Raw genomic sequence first — 16,904 nt, 5'->3', positions numbered from 1 at the left:
GCAAGAAAGGAAGGCAGTAAAGAAGAACAAAACACTGTACGACCTAGGAAGGACACCATACGATCAGGCAAAAGACAACAGGAAATCACAGGTGATCCACCGTACGGCCAGACAAGAGAAGATATTGTACATGGCACATCATACGGCCCATACGAAATTCATAAGGAGTAAGTACAATGTAATATGCTCCCCTAATTTGAACTTTGGTTTGAAGAAATTTAACTTAAGGAATATTGTCAAACACTTTGTATGCAAACTCAAAGCTGATTTCCTCAATAAATTGATTTCCAATGAGTAGATTTACGAACAACTATGAAGTGACATTCAAAATGCGTAATACACATCATAACATTTTGACAAACACTTGGCACACATTCAACGATATATGAAAAATTTAGAAACTCTTTTAATGTGCTAATAAAAGGGTGATTTTAAATGTAGATGTGCACTTACAGCTGCCTTAAAGGCTGCGACAACTATTCAGACTTGTATTCAACAATTATAATGAATAGACATGGAAGTATGAAAGAATAAACCTGGAATTGAATGTTGTAGTGATTTGCGAATGGAGTGACAGCCTTCCAAACTTCTAATCAGCCGGATAAACAAGTAAACTTGATACCAACATTGTTCACGCACTGTAGCAGCACTATTCACGCAATACTGTAGCAAAGACTATTCATGCGGTACTGTAGCAAAATATTAACTTCAGATCTGCACTTTCAAACCCTTGTAAATTCTTTATGCGAAAGCACCAAATGAAACCTAGCGTGTTCCCTGAAGTGAAAACACCATTGATCCTCCTGACTGTGTCTTCCAACAGCGAAGAGAATGCTAGCAAAGAGGGATTCCGTCCTCCAAGCCCGATAATCAAATATCCAGCAACATAACTTTAATCTTCATCCAAACATACTTAAAAGAAGCTCTTCCATTTCTTTTATAGTATTCTCACAAGAGCTCAATCCTTCGATTTCTCAATGTGGGATAAAACATTACTCCCTTTATGTAATTTATGTCTCCAATGTGTTATAAAATAAAGGGAACTCTTTTAATTTAAATATTTCCCACAAACTATACTCTATGCATTAATAAAGTTAAATATTTAATTTTAACTTTATAAAATAGCTTTATTAATGCATAACAAATCTTATCAATGATAAACAAGTCTTCTTGTCGATTTTAAACAATTACCATCGACATATCGCTGCCACTGGATGTCCGACCATGTCCAAGATGATTTACTATAAATAGTAAGTAGCCCAAACTTGCCTCAAACCCCTCAAAAAGACCTGCAACTGAAACTATCTAGACCAAATGGCCTTTAAGTCCCTTTAATGTCCTGGTTAGCCTACAGGACCGTGGGGAAATAGGCTAACGACAACATCATGCTATAAATGCTAAAAAGGGGACATTATAGTCCGCCCTTCCCAAAATTGCTTGTCCTCAAGCAATTTCAACTCTGGATGCTGTAATATCTGCTCATTTTCCCAAGTAGCATCCTCCACTGGTAGATTGCTCCACTTGACCAAGTACTCCTTGATGATCCGCCTACGAAGCACCCTCTCCCTGGAGTCAAGTATAGCCTCGGGAACCAAGATAAGCTTTCCCTCATCATCAAGAGGTGGCAATACTACTGAAGGCACCACATTGTGGCCCAATGCCTTCTTAAGGCGTGACACTAGAACACATTATGCACTTTACTGTCTGCAAGCAACTCCAACTCATAAGCTACTTCGCCCACTCTCCTGATTACTTTGAATGGTCCATAATAGCGTGGTTTCAATTTCTCTGCTCCACTCTTCTTGAGAGAGGACTGTCTATACAGCTGTAACATGAGGTACACCATGTCTCCTACTTTGAACGACCTCTCAACCCTGTGTTGATCAGCATATTGCTTCTGCTGATTTTGTGCCTTTTGCAAATTTTCCTTCAAGGATCGCATAATGTCCTGACACTCCTGCAAAATATCCTTGGCCTTAGGCACCCTATTGTCCCCAAATAACAAATCAAGAAAATTAGGAGCATCATACTCGTACAGTGCCATAAAAGGGGACATTTGAATAGACATATGGAAAGAGGTATTATAGCATTACTCCTCTAGATGTAGCCACTTCACCCAAGCCTTCTGTTCTCCTGCAATGTAGTTTCGAAGGTACCCCTCAACCCATTTATTCACTATCTTTGTCTACCCATCAGTTTGGGTGTGGTAACTGGTACTCGGAGTTAGCTCTGTTCCACACAACCTGAACAACTCCTACCAAAAGTGGCTCATAAACCTACTATCCCTGTCGTTGACTATGCTCCGTGGCATCCCATGTAATCTAAATACCTCTCGAAAGAATAGCTCTGCTGAATATGTGGACGAAATCGCAAAGAAATGTGCAAGTTTCATCAATCTATCTACCACAACAAAATTACAATCTCGACCCTGTGCCTTTGGAAGGCCTGTGATAAAATCCATGCAAATGCTATCCCACTTCTTCTCTGGTACAGGTAGGGGCCGTAGTAAACTGCCTAGAAAGGAATGTTCCTGTTTGTTTTGCTGACACACTGAGCACTCCCTAACGAACTGTAGCACTTCTTATTTAAGCCCCTTCCAAGTGAAGCGCTCTCTCACCTGCCGATATGTCTTAAAAAATCCTAGATGTCCTGCTAATGGTGAATCATGAAATGCTCTCAAGATCTTTTGCTTCATAGCAGACCCAGGTACAAAATAAATCCTTCCCTTGTAAATGATCAAATCATTTACAACAGTGTATCGACTATCCTGAATAGCTCCTTCAATAACACTAGATGCCCAACTATCCTTGGCATACTCTGCCAAGATCAACTCTCTCCAATCATCCATGACTATCCGAACAGCAAGCAAATGAGGCCTTCTGGATAAAGCATCTGCGACAATATTTTTCTTCCCTTTGACATAGACTATGTCAAAATCATAGGCCTATAACTTACTCACCCATTTCTGTTGCCTGTCATTAAGATCCTTCTGTCCAAGGAAATGTTTCAAACTGTTATGATCTGTTTTTACTGTGAATCGGCTCCCTGCTAAGTATTGCCTGAACTTAGCTAGCGCGTGCATGATTGCTAGCATTTCTTTGTCATAGATGCTATAAGTTCTCTCAACACCTCGTAAATTCCTACTCTCATATGCGATGGGATGTTTGTCCTGTATGAGGACAGCTCCTACGCTCTCTCCCGAGGCATCACAGTGCAGCTCAAAAGGCCTGGTGAAATCTGGAATGGCTAAAATAGGACATGTACTCATCAGCTTCTTGAACCTGTCAAAACAATCCTAAGCCCTCTCTGACCACTTGAAACTGTCTCTCCGTGTCAAATCTGTAAGTGGTGCTGCTATTTGTGAAAATCCCTTCACAAATCTGCGGTAGAACCTGCAAAGCCCAAGAAATCCCTTGAGTTGTTAAGTGTTCCTCGGCGGTGGCCAATCCAGAATGGCCCTGATCTTGTCTGAGTCAACCCGAACACTTCCTGCACTAATAATATGCCCTAGATAGAACAACTCTGTCATCCCGAACTCGCATTTACTCATCTTGGCATATAATGACTCCCTCAATATGATTCAAATGTTCCTCCCAAGAACTGCATCAATATGATTCAAATGTTCCTCCCAAGTACGGTTGTATATCAGTATATCATCAAAAAAAATCAACACAAGTTTCCTCAACTGATCCCTGAATACTCTATTCATACAGGACTGGAAAGTGGCGGGGGCATTAGTCAACCCAAAGAGCATGACTAAGAACTCAAAATGTCTGTAGTGGCATCTAAAAGTTGTCTTCTCCACATCCACCTCTCTAACCCATATCTGGTGGTAGCTGGATCTCAAATCAATCTTAGAGAAGTAGCATACACCGTGCAATTCATCAATAAGCTCATCGATGCGCGGGATAGGGTATCGGTTCTTGATTGTCTTCTTGTTTAGCTCCCTATAATCAATGCACATCCTCATTGTACCATCCTTCTTCTTCACCAATACTACTGAAGAAGCGAAAGGACTCTTGCTTGGCCGTATGTGCCCCATGTCAATCAACTCCTTGATTGCCTTTTCTATTTCATCCTTATATCTCTTTGGATGGCGGTAGGGTGTGATGATGACTGGCTTAGCCCCTTCCTCTAACTCAATAACATGCTTGATTCCCCTATCTGGGGGTCTCCCTGGAGGTATCTCACCAAACACCTTAGTATGTTTGGTTATTAGTTCCTGTACATTAGGGATACTTTTGTTCATGCTGCTCTGTCATCTCAGGCATTGCTCTGAACTCTGCTACCCACTGTACCTGATCATGTCTAAAGAAACTTTGCATCCGCTTGAGTGACACCACTCAAAGTCTCCCATCTGACAAACCTCTGAGCACTATCTTCTTACCATTTGCCTCATTTCCATTTTCTGGAGGTTAAATGTGAACTCTTCCAGAGACTTCATCCAGTTCATCCCAAGAAAGAAATCTCCTATCATGTCATAATCTCCCAAACGAAGCTGCAAGTTGGAGATCTTCTTGGTACAGTCGATTTTGAAGCCATCGGCAACCATCACCTTAAATCCCCTATGCTCCTCTATATGTAGCCCTCTGCGTGACACAAACTTCTCATCAATAAAGTTATGTGTTGCCCCTGTATCAATGAGTGCCACAAATCTCTGTCCATCCAAAGTTCCCCTAACTCTGAAAGTGACGGCCTCCTGTATACTGGACAACTGAGCTATCGTGCTATCACTGCATGCTTCCTCATGTGAAGAATTATCATCATCTCCATCTAATTCTGATGACTGCTCTGAATCTCCATCCACTGACTCTTCGACTGAAAAGTACTCCATCTGCTTAGCTTTTTCTTTCAATGGACACTTATGTGACAAATCCCAAGGCTCCCTGCAATGAAAACAAAGCTTCTTCTTCCTGAGATCATTAAGTGTCTCATTGTCCAACCTCCTAGTTTCCTCCTTAGGTGGTTGAGCCTCTCTATGAAAAGGTTTACTGTCCTTATCTTTCCTCGAAGGGAAACTCTTTGCCTGGAATTTATTTTTAGAAGCTGAAGAGGAATCCATGTCACGAGCTTTCTTAATGGCTTTCTACAAAGTGGGAGAGTTGAGAGCTTTAATCCACCCTCTCAACAGAGCTAACCCATCCATAAATAGAACCAGTATCCTCCGTTCAGATACATCTGTTACTAACACTGCAAGTTTCTAAAATTCTGAAATGTATGTTTCCAATGATCCCCATTGTTTAAGCTGAGCTAACTCCTTGAAATGGAGTTCTGGATCCTTCCTATCAAAACGTTCAATCAGTCTCTCCGTAAACTGCACATATGAGGTAATGTGTGCATGACCCATAGTGACCATACCATGATGCCACCACTCGTGTGCTAACCCATCCAGATGAATTGCTGCATACTTAATAGCTTCTTCCTCAAGCATAGGGTTCAATTGAAAGTATGTGTCAAGCTTTTGAACCCAAGCTCTTGCTGTAGACTTCCCCGACCCATCATAATATGGTAACTGAAGTTTCCCTACTTTCTTCCGTAGCTCATAGCTCTGGTTCCTGCCATGTCCACGTGGCATATGTTTCATCCGCACATCCATATACTCCCTAAAGGTAATTGCAGCAGTAAAATCTAGACCTCTAGCTTCCCAATCTCTCCTCAACTGGTCCTGTATATCAGTGATCTAGGGCTCTGCTACGGGCTGCTCTGGGGCTCTAGGAGGAAATGTGGGAATCATGGGCCTTGAACTCACTGTCCTAGCTTGCTGGGGTGCATGACCGAAATTGTTCCCAACTTGTTCACCTCCATTATGTGTCCCATCTTGATTATTCCCATTCTGATTGTTACCATTTTGATTATTACCATTCTAATTATTTCCTCCACCCATATTAGTAGCATTCAACCCCATTTGATGAGCCATCATTTGCATCATAATCTCCATTCTCTGATTTTGTTCCAGTGCCCTCTGTTCTGCTAATCGTTGTCCCTGTGCCAAGGTCTCTAATAACTGTAAGAATCTTTTCTCTCCAGGATCCCGAGCATTCCTGTCTCCCATATTGCCAATAACCTGTTCACCTGTATCAATATGATCCTCTAGATTTCCCTGTTCCTCTTGTCCTATGTTTAGACGAGCCCTGGTTCTTCTTAAATTATAGTGATGAGTTAAAGGTTGAACACTCCAATCTGTCATATCACCACCTGTTCATTGTGTTTGTACCCACTAGGATGGCAGGATAAACAAGCTCTGATACCACTGTAATATCCTCCCCTGATTTGAACTTTGGCTTGAAGAAATTTAACATAAGGAATATTGTCAAACACTTTGTATGCAAACTCATAAAGCTGATTTCCTCAATAAATTGATTTCCAATGAGTAGATTTACGAACAACTATGAAGTGACATTCAAAATGCGTAATACACATCATAACATTTTGACAAACACTTGGCACACATTCAACGATATATGAAAAATCTAGAAACTCTTTTAATGTGCTGATAAAAGGGTGATTTTAAATGTAGATGTGCACTTACAGCTGCCTTAAAGGCTGCGACAATTATTCAGACTTGTATTCAACAATTATAATGCATAGACATGGAAGTATGAAAGAAGAAACCTAGAATTGAATGTTGTAGTGATTTGCGAATGGAGTGATAGCCTTCCAAACTTCTAATCAGCCGGATAAACAAGTAAACTTGATACCAACATTGTTCACGCACTGTAGCAGCACTTTTCACGTGATACTGTAGCAAAGACTATTCATGCGGTACTGTAGCAAAATACTAATTTCAGATCTGCACTTTCAAACCCTTGTAAATTCTTTATGTGAAAGCACCAAATGAAACCCAGCGTGTTCCCTGAAGTGAAAACACCATTGATCGTCCTGACTGTGTCTTCCAACAACGAAGAGAATGCTAGCAAAGAGGGATTCTGTCCTCCAAGCCCGATAATCAGATATCCAGCAACATAACTTTAATCTTCATCCAAGCATACTTAAAAAAAGCTCTTCCATTTCTTTTATAGTGTTCTCACAAGAGCTCAATCCTTCGATTTCTCAATGTGGGATAAAACATAACTCCCTTTATGTAACTTATGTCTCCAATGTGTTATAAAATAAAAGGGACTCTTTTAATTTAAATATTTCCCACAAACTATAGTCTATGCATTAATAAAGTTAAATATTTAATTTTAACTTTATAAAATAGCTTTATTAATGCATAACAAATCTTATCAATGATAAACAAGTCTTCTTGTCGATTTTAAACAATTACCATTGACATACCGTTGCCACTGGATGTCCGACCATGTCCAAGATGACTTACTGTAAATAGTAAGTATGCCCAAACTTGCCTCAAACCCCTCAGAAAGACCTCCAACCGAAACTATCTAGGCCCAATGGCCTCTAAGTCCCTTTAATGTTCTAGTTTTTCTACGGGACCGTGGGGAAATAGGCTAACAACAACATCATGCTATGAATGCTAAAAAAGGCACATTACATACAAATGCAAAGTAGTATCTAAAACCGTACGGTATAAAGCAGAGAAGAAAGTAAGAGAATTATTTCACAGTACGGCAAGCAAAACAAGTTGTAATCACAGTACGGGACTGACTAACGTACGGTTAAGAAGAAAAGCTATCGTACAGCTAAGCAAGCACCGTACAGTGTTGAAGAACAATGAACGGCCTTTTACAGGAGAGCAATGCAAGTGCACCGTATGGCCATTTCCGTACGGCAACGAAAAGAGCAAAGAAATATCCTTCGTACGGTTTAGACAGAAGAATATAAGCATCATACGGTGGTTCATACAGCCTGGTATTTTAGGAAGCAAGCAAAGGCAGGAAGGCCATATAGCCAAGACGTACGGTAACAGGAGCAATGAAGTCGTACATCGTAGAAGGAAAAGTGGGAACATCTTCAATGCAAGAAAGGGAGCCATTCTGTATGGTAGGAACTGGAGAAGGAAAAGAAGTTTGCAGTACACCGGTAGATGCAGAAGAAGGGTGATATGAGATTCTTTAAAAAAAATGACGACAAATCAAAACAGTTTAGAATGAGTAACGTATGATACCAAAGAAAAGGGAAAGACAAAATGGTAGTAAAACACAAGCGGTTCGCAGAAAGAGTATGGGATCGAAAGAAAATCACAAAAATGGTGTGGTCAATGGGCTTTTGTGTGGGTTTGAGAGTGGTAATTTGGTCTTGGCGCTGCCCCTCGACCCCGTTGGGGTCATTACCCCCTAGACCCCCAGTGACTGCAATTATCAGTCGTGGGAATTGTGACTAGTTGATGAGACCTGAAGCCGTTGCCAGAGGGGGAGAGAGCACTAGAGCAAGCCTTTCGAGAAGGATGCTATGCTTTGAGGCACTCGGAGTAGGTGTTGGACGTGAGGCTATCTTAGTGGATGCATAGAGAGCTTAGGAGGCGTTGATCATCTAGTTGGAGGCAGTAGAGCGACACTTGGCTCAACGTACCAAGGAATGGAAGCAAAAAAGGCAGCACAAGTGGCTATCAAGGTTAGATTGGCTAAGGAGACAGTATTGTGTTAGCAGAGGCTACAGATGCAATGTGTTTTGGAGACTAGTTTGGTGCAGAGACGAGAGGAATGTGAATGTGATATGAAGGAAAAAGATCTATCCTATTATAGTTAGTCAGTTCATGTATTTCGTTTTGTTAATCTGTCTCAGTAATTTTGTAATTGTCATCCAAAGACAACTTTTCTTTTGGGGGGGATGATGTTGTCGATAAATCTATATTGTAGCCGACGGGTAGAATAGTATCTGAATGGGCACGTGACGGTTGAGTCACCCCTTCGGAAAGGTATATGCACAACTCCAGGATGGATTTTGTAATCATCATTAGAATCATTGGAATAATTGGAAGGAAGTATATTGAATGTTGTGGTATCTTCTGCATACACGCGAATAATAAAATGAATACCTCTGTGTTACATGTTCTTGTCTACTATCTGAATGCATTAGTAAACCGTTTACCCTGTACAGTAACCACCAAAAACTCGACGAAAAAATCGACAATAAATTGGCATTTTTATCGAATATTTGAAAATATATAATTTTTATAGATATATATTTATAAATAATTATGAAGACTAAATATATTTATTCTCTATAATGAATTTATAATTTATAAACACTAAAAACTTATAAATACTGTAAATTCGGTTAATTCTTTTTATACACAATTTTTAGATTTTTAAATCCAATCTCTATGTATAAAAAGGAGTAATCCACGTAATACTTCTCCATCTCAAATTTGATCTATATTCTTTATATAAAGTAGCTGAATCATTATGGCAAGAAAAAGTCTCATTCAAAGAGAGAAAAAGAAACAAAGATTGGAAAGGAAATATAATTTGCTTTGCCAATCTTTGAAAAAAGAGATGAGCGAAGTCTCATCACTGGATGAAAAATTGGAAATTTATAGAAAATTACAATCTCTACCGCGTAATAGTGCACCTACACGTCTTCGCCAACGTTGTTTGAAGACTGGAAGACCCAGAGCCAATTATAAAGACTTTGAATTATCCGGATATATAATCCGTGAAATGGCTCACGCATGTTTGTTGGCTGGGGTAACAAAATCGAGTTGGTAGGGTAAAGAAAAGAATTATGACAATGCATATGCATATTAGCATTAAGAATAAATTTACAGTATTATAATTTATGAGATATACAGTTATTAATTTATGCTAATTTATAACTCTCTATAGTGAATTTATTAATATACAATATTATACTACTTTAGTATTAATATATAGTCTTATAAAACTGTATTATACAATATTATAAATTTACAAAACCAGTTCAAATAAATTTAAAAATTTATATTATAAACTTATCTATAAACTCATGATCATCAATTCATAACTTATATAAATTTACAACTTATAGCTCTATAAAAATATATTTAGTGATGTTGATGTGTATACAGGACCATAATAGTGATGTGTATGAGGAGATTTGACTACTATGCGTTGACTTTCCAAGTCATTCATTAGGGATAAAATTTGGCATACTTGGACAAATTTACATTAAATTTCCAAAAATGTTTTTTGTGACATGTTGAAGAGCAAAACCATTGTGTGTATCTTACAATCAGAACTCCATGTGATGGCATCTTTCAGGCATATTGTCGAAATAGTTCCTGTGTCTAAATTTGTGCTTCTACAATTTCTCAGCGGTTTGAATGTTTGCCTTAATAGTCCTCAATTATCGAACCTTTCCTCAACAGCCATTGCAACACTTTTGTTAGCCGTTGCAGCCTGCGGGAAAATGAAAAAACACTAAAAAAATTTTAGAAAACTTTATTGTCTTTCAAGTTGACTAAATGAGCAGTTTTTTGACCCAAAAATCATAAAAGCCATGATTTTTTTCATCCCAAATGCGGTGCAATTTTTTCAAAATATCGTCGGCGATTTATTTGGCAATTATATAGGTTGGCATTTTTCCTAACAATATCTCGCGATATATCGCAATATTTTTAAACTATATACACACACACACACACACACATTTTGTTAACAAGATAACTTCATCATTATCAGGCTCATGTCTTGAAGAGACTATTACTATCGGGGCTTTATATTCATCTGTTTTGCCGCCGATAGTAAATGAAACAAGTTACATGGAAACTAGCAATTACATTTGTCAATGCTAACTGTTAGATTTGTTAATGTGAGAAACTAACAATTGCATTTGTTAATATAGGAAATTGATGATTAGTCATGCCCACATAGAGGCATGACCCTACCTTGCCTTTGGCCACGTAGAGTCATGTCTCGATGGGGACATGACTCTCCGTATGAATATATATATGTGTCTCAAGCAGTCGTTGGAAAACAATATCAATACAAGGCATAGAAGTCCCAACGACTGCTCTCTCTATCTCTCTACAAGTTAATATAATCAAGATCATCGATCCTCCACTGGTGTACAAGTTTGAAGATCACATTACACAAACAACTACTCATAGAAAAAATCTGCGTCATTCATTCAACAGTCTAAGATATCAAGTAAGGTAATTTGTATTTGTGCAAATCTGCTATAATAGTTTATCTCTACCAGAGATCATTACATTTAACATGGTATCAGTGTCATCCTGATAGGAAAATCTATTATGCAAAATTAAAACTAAAATCTCAAATTTACCAATATATAAAATTTCATCCTTGTAAGAATTTGCCTAAGGGCAAAATTCACCCAAGAACTAAGAACTCAAACACAAGCACAACTGAGACCAAGAGAGAGAGTATGATTAGAATGACGATATATTCAATATGCCATGATAAGAGTAGACTAGGAGTGCCTGTATATAAAGGCCTTTGAGATACATCTAGAATGCTTCGCAATCAGCACCATGATGTGTCATACAACCAGGCACATGGCCACCAAATATGGGTTATCCTCCATTAAGCACGAAAGTATGTGCAATGATGTGAGGATAAGCCTACAATGGTGTGACACGCAAATCAATGTTGTAGACACCATGTGCTAAAATAGAGTTCCGTACTCTTGTGTTGTCTACATGACAACTCAAAAAGGTGCACAAACTCCTAAGTGTCTCACAAATAAAACTAATAAAATAATGCATTAACTTAAGTAAACTTAATTAAGTGTAAATAGTAAAGTACGTATTGACACCAACAATCCTCAAATTCAAAATAGTTAATCATGTAAGATTAGAGGATAGAGTTAAAGGAGCATCAAACTTTCCATCATGGAAAATTTAAGTCATGATAGTACTAAGAGAAATGGAATTAGAAGAGTACATAGAATCAAACAAATTTAATCCTATAAATGAACCAAATAAAGCAACACAGAAAAGGCACAACAACAAGGCCATGAAAATTATTATAGACTCAGTTGAAGGATCATATTCTTCCTTCTATATCGAGTCTTAAAACTGCTTTTGAGATGTTCTCAATTATAAACAATACTTTTGAAATTAATTACACAAGCAGATTGCTAACATTGAAGCAAGATCTACTATACCTCAAGATGAATAATGGAGAAACTGTTACGTCCTATTTCCTAAGAATCTCAAAATTAAAAGATCAACTTGCGACCATTGGAAATGAAGTAGATGACAAAGAACTTAGCATTTTAGCCCTAAAAGGACTACCACTGTCTTGGGAGACATTTATTTGTGGACTAAGCTCTCAACCAGATCTTCCTAAGTTTGAACTACTCAAAAACGAATGCACTCAAGAAGAGTCAAGATTAATTATGAGAGGAATCATTTCAAATCAAGAGGGAGAATTTCAAGCTCTTCAAGCCAGTACCAATAATAAGGGAAAAAGAAAAGGGATTCATCAAGACAACAATAAATTCAACAAATCATACAAGAAAAGAGATTGGTCCAAAGTACAATGCTTCAAATGTGACAAATTCAGTCACACTCATAACTTTTGTCCAGAACGGGAGAAAATTCAAGCAGCCCTAGCAGAAGTTAAGTATGAAAAGGATAAAAATCTTGCATTTTAAGTTATTGAACAAAGAGATAAACTGGAACGAGAATCCCATAGCGAGGAATCAGAGGTAGAGTGATACATTTCCAAAGCATAAGTGACATATGCAATGTTGTACTCAGATAAATCAGTTATCTATAAATTCAGTTTTTGAATCAGAGATATGGTATATCAAGATTAAGGAGCAAACAACAAATAGTCTTACTGAACCTATTAAATTGGAATATTTCAGAGGTAAATTTGATATGATCAAACTGTAATTTTTGAATATTGAACTTAAGTTTCAATTTATATGTGTGTTTATGCTTCTAAGTTGAATAGTTGCATCAGATATGTAATGAAAGATGACGATCTTTCAGAGACATTCAGAAGGTAATCTTTGTAAGGTAACGATCTTGCAAATGATAGCCTGTTATTATGACTTTTGTTCTGGATATGCCGGAAGTCATTGATAACGAATGCATTATGATTACTCTAGATATTGTTTCGGACAGTTAGAATAATATATGTTATGATAGTGTTCATAACATGGTGATTAAAATTATTTGACATGTCACTATTTCAGAGTGTTAAAGTCAAATAATGTGTTGTGTACACATATTCTATACTCTGGTACTCCTTAAAGAGTCTATTACTTCTCTCTTGCTAAGAGGGAGTGTTGATGTATAACATCAGTTAAAGTAATATTAAATACTTGAAATCATGATTTATATGAACTCTCTTTTTTATTGGTGAAAATATATACATATATATATACCTATATTTATATCTATATATATATAGACATTTTGTTCACAAGATAACTTCATCATTATCGAGCTCATGTCTTGAAGAGACTATTACTATCGGGGCTTTATATTCATTTGCTCTGCCGCCAATAGTAAATGAAACAGGTTACATGGAAACTAACGATTACATTTGTTAATGCTAACTGTTGCATTTGTTAATGTGAGAAACTAATAGTTGCATTTGTTAATATGGGAAATTAATGATTAGTCATGCCCACGTAGAAGCATGACCCTATGTGGCCTTTAGTCATGCCCTGGCCTTTGGCCACATAGAGTCATGTCTCTACGGGGACATGACTCTCTATCTGAATATATGTGTGCCAACCAGTTGTTGGAAAACAATATCAATACAAGGCATACAAGTCCCAGCAACTGCTCTCTCTCTCTCTCTCTCTCTCTCTCTCTCTCTCTCTCTCTCTCTGCGGGTTAATATAATTAAGATCACCGATCCTCCATTGGTGTACAAGTTTGAAGATCACACTACACAGACAACTATTCAAAGAAGAAGATCTGCATCATTCATTCAACAGTCTGAGATATCAAGTAAGGTAATTTCTATTTGTGCAAATCTGCTATAATAGTTTATCTCTATTAAAGATCCTCACATTTAGCAAAATCAAAGTGATTAAATTTTACAATTAAATTCAAACGAGATAATATTTGAACAAGGATCAAGCATCAGAGGTCAAGAAGTATATATAAATCCATGGGGAGGGTCTGAAGCACTGAATCGATATTTCTAAAAATATCAGAGGAGGGTAGAATCAGAACTTAAACAAAAGGACAGGAGCAGCAAAACTTACAAATCCATTTTGTATATACCCTGCAACCATAGCATTATACGAGACATCATTTGTTAGTGGCATTTTCTCAAACAGTTCACATGTGTTGTCTATGCCTCCATCTTACATGGCTTTCTCATACACCAAATGTGCATCCACCCAAAACCTAAATAGCAGATGCCCCAAAACAAAGATCAATTTTCTCTAGGCAATTCCATTGCAATTGTGGGGGTTTGAACAAATGAAATCTCATATTTGTCACTTCAAGAAATGGATGCAAGTGATAATATCCTGCTGAACCCCAAAGACTGGAATACTACTTGAAACTAAGCAACCAGGTCACCTCGGGCACAGTAAGCTTTGCATATGTCTATTAAGACCATGAGGGATTTGAAACCTCACTTCCCCCACCCCAAGATGGAGTAGACGAGGCAACCTGCTGATCTACTGATTCAAACATTTTGCTGCCACTCCACTTGGAATATTCATGAAATTTTGCCTGTTAGTGCTTCTAAAGTGTTGAATATAAAATGCTCTTGGGGAACAGGGAATATATACTAGCTGGAAATAGGCAACATAAGAGGTGTTTTGGCAAAGTAGGTTCTGGTTATTGCTTATAAAGCTTGTTTAGCTTCAGACAAGTAAGAGCTCCCATTCTTCCACCATAGCCTTCCCTTCCAAACTTTATTACAAAGCTCCGCTACGAAAACACTTTCAGCTACTACTACACCTTGCATCTCCAAATTGGGAACCCTGCTGCAACAGGGAGCCCTTTCATGCAAAATGGATCACAATTCCAGAAAGAAGTTGAAGCCAAAGTCGGTCTGAATATTCTGTGTCCATAAGGCCTCCTGCCACTGCAATCTAGCACTTGCCCAAATGACTTATTACATTATTAGAATAGGCTTGCAAAGGTTATTTGTTTAAACTCTCAATGAAAAAATTAGCTGAACTAAAAATTTCATCTAGAAATGTGAATCTGTTTGTTCATTTTATCAGGAAAACTCAAAATACACTCACGATCTTCATTTGCACTCTCAGACATTCGAGTGCATACCTTGAAGCCAAAAAAAAAAAAGCCTGGACGCCTGCAAGAAAACGTCTCTTTGCCTTCGTGTTGCCTTCAATGAACCTAATGCGGGGTATGCGTTAATTCCAGTCTATAGATAGAAGTCTTCAGAACGCGGAGCTTTCAGGGCGGTTACGCAAGCAGATGTGAAGATTGAATCAGAATTGTTGCAGTAGACTTTTGAGATCTATCAAGACGTTTATAAACTTGCCGAATGTGGTTTTCCTGTGATGTCCATTTTGGTCGGGAAAATACCACAGGCCGGTAAGAAAAACCTTGCTGCCAGCTGGTGGGCTGTGCCATCCTATGAAAAAACCTATTGGCTAATAACATTTAAATTCTAACAAAACCCTAAGCAATGTTCCCCATACTGTTGTATCGAAGGAGTTTCAAAATTTTAACATGTTCTTCTGAGACCATCGTATGAGAATCATTAAAACCCGCATAAAAATTGAATTGTTATTTTCTTTATTTTTTAAATGCTCATTTCGGATCGAACCTGCTCCGACACGTCCTCTCTCTGATTTTTCTATAAATCCTAACAAAAACGCAATCGGGATTTTCTAATTTGCTTAGTTTATCAGCCCAATCAGGGTTGGATTAGCTTTCCTCAAACAATGCGACCTTTGACAAATCCATTATCTTGTTCACACGATCGTCGATGCTTTTCTTGGCAATAAATTTGTAATTTCTGACCGTTTAAACAATGAATAAACTAAATGCTAAATGAATAGTAGAAAAGCAAACTAAATTTCCATGAATAGAAATATACTAGGGTTACAAAAATACTTGAAAATGGCGCAGCGAAATGGATGAGGGTCGACACCGTACTGATCCAGTGGAGTGCATGAACACAGAATGCAATTTGTGAAAAATAGAGTCCCGAAAGCATTACTTATACAGTTGGAAATTATGCCAAATCGTTGTAGTATTTGCCTCTTAACTCTCTCTCTCTTCATTATGGACATAGATCTCAGTCCATAAATTGAATCAATTTACAATTCTTTCATTTGTATTTCTGCTTTATTTTAAAACTTAGAATTACTTTAGTTAATTTGTCTCCTAAAGGCCGGGATTATAGTTTTCATGTGACTATTTGCAATTAATCTTATTATGAAAATCGTGAAAACTGAAAAACATTCTCCCAAACTATACTCCATTCATTATTTCTCATTAAACACAATTTTTGACTTCTAAATTCTGATTTTTTAATTGGTGGAGGGTCTTTTTTCCCAATGGTCTTTTTATTTAATGCACAGAGAATTCTGTTGAAAAATGAGCTCTGAATTAGGTGGTCATGTCTTCTTACAAAATTTCCAATTGGCATACAACAAGGAGGGCATATGTCAAGTGCCTCTCCCACATGTTCTATGCATAAAGTAGGGTTAAAAGCCTATGAACAATTGTCAAATCTCATTAAACATATCCAGTTGCAGAGAACATTCAATGGATTTTAGAGGGGATTAGAGTTATTTTGTTTGTTAGTTGATTGTTTGGAATTTCTCATGGAACTGAGAGATTTGGTCATTCATAGATGGTATTCGCCCTGTCTTGCATCATGTTTGGAAAATTTATGTGTTTCTCTCAAGAAAATATGTTGTATTTGGATATATTTTGTGGGAGTTTCTTAGGAGGAAGGTGATATTTATAAGGCACTTTGAATTATTGTGTCTTGAGGTTTTCTAGTTAGGGGTTGATGTATTATCTGCAGATAAAAGCGTTTAGTAACAGAGCTAAGAAAAACATAGCTATCTTGTCAAGACAAATGGTAAATATATTTGTC

General features: G+C 37.6%; 1 protein-coding gene across 1 annotated transcript in view; it reads right to left on the bottom strand.

The window, feature by feature from the left end:
• The window catches only part of LOC149546956 (Acyl-CoA N-acyltransferases (NAT) superfamily protein), a 52,436-nt gene extending 36,358 nt beyond the window's left edge, over positions 1 to 16,078 (bottom strand). The window contains exon 1 of the mRNA XM_089791449.1: positions 15,911 to 16,078. The gene's annotated coding sequence lies outside the window, so the exon portion shown is untranslated. The remainder of the gene's footprint in view (positions 1 to 15,910) is intronic.
• Positions 16,079 to 16,904: the final 826 nt, after the last annotated feature.

Source organism: Cupressus sempervirens, chromosome 7 (assembly GCF_028749045.1).
Source record: "Cupressus sempervirens isolate cs-2001-9-10 chromosome 7, ASM2874904v1, whole genome shotgun sequence".
NCBI lineage: Eukaryota > Viridiplantae > Streptophyta > Pinopsida > Cupressales > Cupressaceae > Cupressus > Cupressus sempervirens.
The sequence above is the reverse complement of the archived record's forward strand: the minus strand, read 5'-3'. Positions and strand labels throughout refer to the sequence as shown.